We start from the raw sequence: 7,258 nt of genomic DNA on the forward strand, positions 1-7,258 counted from the left end.
AAATATAATTTTAAAGTTTAAATTAAAATATTGAGTTGAGGAAGTATGTCACTGATGAAACCACTCTAACAACAATTAAACACAAAGCTACCATTGTTTCTGCTTTTATTTAGTGCAAAATAATGCATCCTCTAAATCAACGTTTATCTAAAACGAAAACAAAAAACCAAAAGAAATAAATGAATTGAGACAATCACCCAAAATAAATTGTGTTCATAGACTTTACCAGTTGATATACTACTTGGTATTTAGTAATAAAGTGAAAATTATTTGTCAAATATTGAAATAAATGGACATATTTAAGCATAAATTTTAGGCTTAAAAAGCAATACTTTGAAAACAAATATAGAAACATGAACCTAAAACAGATCATACATCTTACCGACTCAAAAGAGGCCAGTGAATTGCAACATAAAATGTTTTAGATAAATCAGATAAATAATCAGAATAAATACTTCATTAACCAGAGCTCAATAATTAGTCAATGAAATGACTAAGTTACAGTATCGTGTTTTTTGGTTAGCAAGATGATCAGCTACATGCTTCCCAAACATTTTAAATAGCTCTTCAATTATTGACTTTCCAAAATGAGAAGTCAACAATGGTTCTGCAACAGCTCTCACCACTTTTGATGCATTTTCGCCATGGGATTCGTTTAATTCATTAAAATCACTTGAAACGTATCTAATTTATCAAGAGAAAACGATCCCTCATTTTGAACCATATTCTTAACTTCATCCTTAAATGGAAAATAATTTGGCATATTGAACGAGTGGATATATGATTCTTGAACCAGTCCTTGTAGTATTAATTTGTTATTAGCATATATAATTAAAGATAATTTTTTTAGTTAATTGAAATGACTAAAAGATCTCAAACTACATATATATATATATATATATATATATATATATATATATATATATATATATATATATATATATATATATATACCACTTTAACCATGTCTATAAGCGACTGCGCTAGTAGCTCCATGAGACTGCAACTATCATTGCTAGTTTGATCGGCAATACTTCGACTAATAAATGTTAAAACCATGCATCCACCACGAACTATTTCCTCAGAACGCATTTGCAAAAAGTTCATGAAGTCGATTTGAAATTGTTTTGCATATGCTTGTAACACATTTGGAGGACTTGTTTTCGCCATGTAAATGTTTAATCCGTTGTTTTCTAGACCTTTGGGTACCTATCACATTTTACACGGATTAAAGTTTGTTATCCAAAAATGTGTGTCGTAGATAATAGGCTTATAGTTTCAAGTTTCAATTTGTATCGAACACAAGTTATACTGTTGTTTTTAGATCGAGTCTTTGAATTGATAGTCCTAAGACTATCTTTAAGAAATAATTTTATGCATGAAAGGTTGTACATTCAGTTGGCTTAGGAGTGTTTATTTGTCGAGGGTGGGTACTTATTGATATTGTACAAGTAAATTTACCGTGTCTGCATTTCTTAAACATAGTCATAAGGCTATGTTTTGAAAAATCTTTTTTTAAATGGGTAAACCGTTAAGATTATAGGTTATTCGAAAAAATGAAGTATTTTTATTTAGATGTATGTGAGATAACTGAGTAATTTTGTGATCGTTTTTTGACCTGGGGTGTTTAAGACTCGGCTTCAAATCATTTAATTTGAAACCGAACCAAATGAAAATCCGAAAAAATTAACCGAATTTTAGATCCGTTTTCTATTTTCGATTTTACTATTTTGAATTCTGTTAAACCAAGAACCGAATTCAGAAAAAATTCAACTGATAATATTTTAAATTATTAGTATATATAGTCAACAAACCGATTTCAAAATCAAAGTAGAATTCAAAATCATTTTTAATGATGATTTCGATTCAATTATGACTTATTGAATTTTCAGTTTTACCCGAACCAAATTCGGGTTTCCAATTTGAATTGCTCCCAAAAATTCAAACCGTAGAAACCAGACCAAATATACAGAGGAAACCGAAAACCTAATCAGAAGAACAACCCCAAGTTTGAACCTCAGACCTTTTATGAGGATATTAGAACATTAACCATTAGGCTAGCTTGTGATGAATTACTAGTATGTATTTTCGAACTTCAAAATTTTCTATTGTATAATCTAAATTTGTAAAAGTATATATATATTTCTATTAAAATCCTATAATGATGATGTCATTATTAAGCTAATTCTTTTATTAAGAAAAAATAAAAAAAATAAAAAAACATAAGCCCTTAAGGTGATGTCATTAATCTAATTAATCACTAATCAAATTAAATCTACTTATTTATTTCATGTTTTTCGGGAAAAAATTCACCCTCATTAGTTATTAATTATTATTATATTATTATTCAAAATTCAAATATGAGTTCTCTTTACGAGATTAATTATGTTATATATGTATGCAAAATACACGTCTCAATAAAAGGTTATAATCTAGACTTTTATGATAAGAAAAATAGTAATTCTGATAAAAATTAGAAGATGATGGTGAGAGAATAAATGTAGTTCATTTATTCCGACCAAGTTAAGTATATCAATGTGTGTAAAAACAACGAGAAGTTTCTTGGTCGGAATCCATCGGGTCATTAAACTAAATGAATTTAGCTTTTAAATTCACTTAATACCGAAAATATATCATTAAACCGTTTCATTTAAATAAACTCGTGGTTTCACAGGTCATTTCACTACTATGTATATATTTCGTTAAATAAATAACATTTGTAGACCTTTAATACAATAAAAAAATTGTAAGTAGGACACACACACTAGTAATGAATATCATGTAAACTGTAAATAGTTGTAGAATTGGGTAAGATGATCCAAACCTGAGAAAGCCAATGTAGACCGTAAGAAGAGTGAACAAAGTGCAAACTTTTATCAGGGAAGAGTCGACCATAAAACGAACCCGGAACAGCCGAAACAAAACAATGGCCAAACTTTTCGCGCTTCTCCTTTCTATGTTTTGCATAAAATTCAGGTAACAATTGAAATAATTGATTGAAGTCATTTTCAAATAGGTCATTCAAGGATATTTGAATTTGTGGTGCTTTAAGATTATATGCTTCGCACGCGTCACTGACTGTATGGATTATGGTAGATGCAACCAATAGTGTATTTTTGCTAGATGAGCATCCCATATCTGCTATCTTAAAACAATGACCGAAGACATTATGATGATTAGCAATGCATTTTATAATTGCCTGCTTTAGAATTGGTTGAACTTTTCGTATCACGATTTCCTGAAGAAAAAAAACAAAAAAACATATCATTTCAATCAGACAATCACCATAGTTAAATGCAAATCTTTTCAATCGAAATATGTAATAAGCTATACGAAAAAATAGTACTCCGTATTGTAATTAGGGAAACCTGAAGCATTGAACTGTTTGCATAGCTTGACTCTCCATCACCAATATTCATATGTAGGATGTTTTCTAGTTGCATGGCTTTATTTTCTGTCTTTGTCTTTGTTGTAGTATGGCCTGATAATTTCTTTGAAATGGTTCTTCCACAAGCTTAAATATACAACCACAAAAATGAGTTATGTTTAATGAAAAATGAACTATATGTGAGGTTAGGGAGTGTTGAGATGAATAAATGTATGTGTAATTTAATATTGAACGTGTTTCATTCATTCATTTGATGCCTATATATACAGAAACCTAATATCCCTTATCTTGACAATCTTTACAAACTTTTAGAGACATAAGGAAAATATTCTATCAAATCAATTTAGCTATCTCCTCCTATAATACAATATTGACATATTGACATGCTATAATTGACGAATTTACAGCTCATAATCAGCTAGCACTAATACACCCCCTCAGTCTAAACGGGAGGAGGTTTTATGCTTAGGCTGTCTCAAAAGTCTTCGAACAAGATACGCGGATGTTGAACTGGATTTCCCGATAAATATATAGCATTAATATTGTTACAAAATACCAAAGTAGCTTTCGTAATAGGGACACGTAATTCTAGCAACAAATATCGAAGCCAACATGATTCAAAAACTACATTTGCAATATATCCGATCATTCATTTTATACTTCTTCTCTTTTAAAAGACGATGATCTTTTGAATTATGAAGATTTCATTTATTTCACTACTAGAAAATCTGGAATTAGCTTCGGATTTGTGACGGCCTATAATTCCGTCCCTAATTACCGACGAATTTCCGACGACTTTCCAACGAACTCATAAAAACACATTTGCGACGGCTTAGCGACGGATTAACTATGGCGACTCAACCGAAGGTAATCTGTCCCTAAATATAAGTTTTGCGACAGATTACCGACAGATTAGCTACGTCCATAAATTCGTCCATAATTCGTCCCTAATCCGTCGGTAATTATAGACTGATTTGGGACGGAGGTTTTTTATAATTGAGATTTTATCGAGTTTACGAGCACGAACGAACACGTATAAGTACCAAAATGTCTTAGAATACACTTTTACTATCAAATATAACATATATACATCAATATCTTATGCATTTGTCGGATGTATATCATTGATCTAATATTTTTATATATAAGTTCCATAATCGTTGTTAGTGAATATATGCATACTCGTACGTGTGTTTGCATTTATACGCTACCTAGTATTTTTAAAATGTTTGTTAACTAATATAGATTCATTTAGGAATGACTGTCTATGCATTTTCGTCTAAATCGTTATTTAAAAATATATATACATATATGACCGTCCCTAATCCGTCGGTAATTAGGGACGGATTTGGGACGGATGTTTTTAATAATTGAGATTTTATCGAGTTTAAGAGCACGAATGAAAATGTATAAGTACCAAAATGCCTTAAAATACACTTTTACTATCAAATATAACATATATACATCAATATCTTATGCATTTGTCGGATGTATATCATTGATCTAATGTTTTTATATATAAGTTCCATAATCGTTGTTAGTGGATATATGCATTCTCGTACGTGTGTTTGTATTTATACGCTACCTAGTATTTTTAAAATGTTTGTTAACTAATCTTTTTAATATATTAAAAGAGGAGCAATATCTCTCCTCCTTAAAATTTGGAGCCTCTTTATGACCATAGGATTAACAAGAAAAAGAGATCATAGCCATCCATTTTCAAGATTAGCTAACAAATAAAAGTGATTAGCTAATCATAATGTGAAATTCCATTAATACCCTTGACAAAAAAGGAAGACGCCAGGAACAGAGATGTCACACACATAATGCAGCGCAATTTTTGTACACTCAATATTAGGGTTCCAAAACCCTTACGTTCGCTATTTTCTTCATCAGTACACTCAAAATTAGGGTTCCGTACAATCGTTATTTTCTACATCATCTCGAAAAACTTTGAGTATCAGAAGATGAAATCAGCACAATCCGATTCGAATTACGCGTTTCGATTTAGGTATTTACGCTTATTTGGTATGATTTCAATATAATTATCTAATTTTGAATGCTTAATATTATTTATCTGTAACATACTAACCAAATCGAATAGGGTTATGATATGCGAACAATGAAGATGTTTTGGGGTTGTCTTAAGATATTATTACGATTTACAACAGGCACGAACTATTTCGCATGATATGATCGGTAAATATTGCCCGATTTTTGGTGTAAATCTTGAGGTAGTCTTCGTTTAGTGTTACAATTTTGTATAACCTAGATTTGTTTATTTGAATTTATGTATTTGTTGTAATTATTTTGATATAAATATTGTGTAATCTGTTGTGGATAATCCTGTTTCAATCCCAACCTGGGTCTTTTTTTTTTTTTTACAGACTATGAAGGAAGTATATCAATACAATGCTTATTGTGGCCTTGTGGGTATCGATATAAAAGAAGTAGCACTGAGGTATTATCACTATACTCTAATTAGTTCCATCTCATTTTAAAAAATGTTGTTTGAGAATATGTACAATGGGCAGAGCAATCAACAATACTTTAACGATTTTGGAGCTGATGAAGGTATGTAATGCTCTTACTCAACTTTTGCATCTCATTTGACTCTATACTCTAAACATTATTTGGTTACTAGAGATATTGCACACATTGCGGTCGGAAATCGTTTACGGCGATAAATAGTTTCACTATATACATTAAACTATGTTTCAATAGTTTATAATTACGATACATGTTACAAACCTTTTATCATATGGAAACTTACCATGACTTGTATTAATTATATAGTTTATTACTTCATGTGTTTGTATTTATAAAGCAACCATGACTTGTAGGAATCGTGCCATCGAGACCGGTAGATGAAACTTCTCAAGCAGCGAGTCTAGACGAACAATTTGTTTGAAAGTGAGTGAAATTATGGAATGTGTGTCAAATCCTCTAAAATTGGTTTGTAAAGTTGATTACTGATCTAAAACTTTCATTCCTGGTGGTCGTTGGATAGGTGCTTGGTAATAAAGCCAAGGTGACATAAGCTATTAACCTTGAGCTTTTTCTATAGAAATTTTGAGGATTAAAATTTGTTTTTGTTTTTCTTTTTGTAGTTTTTTTACAATACAAGTACTCATATTTCATTTCAAAGATATGTCAGACTTGGTATGTATATTTGTCAAAACTTTCATTTCAAAGATATAATAAAAAGTAGGTAGCTTATTATTGGCACTTGTATTTCATTGTAGTTGATTAGAAGCTCTACATATATGTTTCCATTTTGGAATTTGTAATGAATTCGTGTAGGACCCTTAGTTAATAGAAGCATGAAGATCACAAATGGATGCTTTGCAATTCGGTATGTCTATGGCTTCAATCATTTTAGTTGATGATTATATAGTTTACTTTGTGTTTCGAAATATACCCGTTTTCAGTCTTCCTTAAATCTTCTGTCTTGTCTTATAATTAGTGCACTGGTGTTGACTGAAAGATGATTCATTCTCTCAACTTTTTGTGGTGATAAAAAATCCTGTTAAATAATGGAAGCACGAGGCAAGTGAAGAACCTCTAGAAGGGTTATTTATAAGAGGTTTTAACTTATTAACTTGCGGGTATATCATGAACTTTATTAACTTATGTAGCCTGTTTTTTTTTTCATTCATATTTTACGAATATTAATTTTGTTTATAAGAAAGTGTTGGTTTATACGGGTGGTTTAACATTGGGTGGTTTAACATTGTCGTTCATATTGTACATTTACACTACTACACAAATGAGAATAAAAACCTCCAAAAGGAACCGATTTTTAGAAAAACATGAAAATACAGGTTTCAAAATTGATATGAGAATCGGTTTAAAAAAAGAAGGAAACTA

General features: G+C 30.4%; 1 pseudogene; it reads right to left on the minus strand.

The window, feature by feature from the left end:
• Positions 1–439: 439 nt before the first annotated feature.
• Positions 440–3,458, minus strand: LOC139874867 (S-adenosyl-L-methionine:benzoic acid/salicylic acid carboxyl methyltransferase 3-like; annotated as a pseudogene).
• Positions 3,459–7,258: the final 3,800 nt, after the last annotated feature.

This window comes from Rutidosis leptorrhynchoides, chromosome 1, assembly GCF_046630445.1.
Source record: "Rutidosis leptorrhynchoides isolate AG116_Rl617_1_P2 chromosome 1, CSIRO_AGI_Rlap_v1, whole genome shotgun sequence".
Classification (NCBI taxonomy): domain Eukaryota; kingdom Viridiplantae; phylum Streptophyta; class Magnoliopsida; order Asterales; family Asteraceae; genus Rutidosis; species Rutidosis leptorrhynchoides.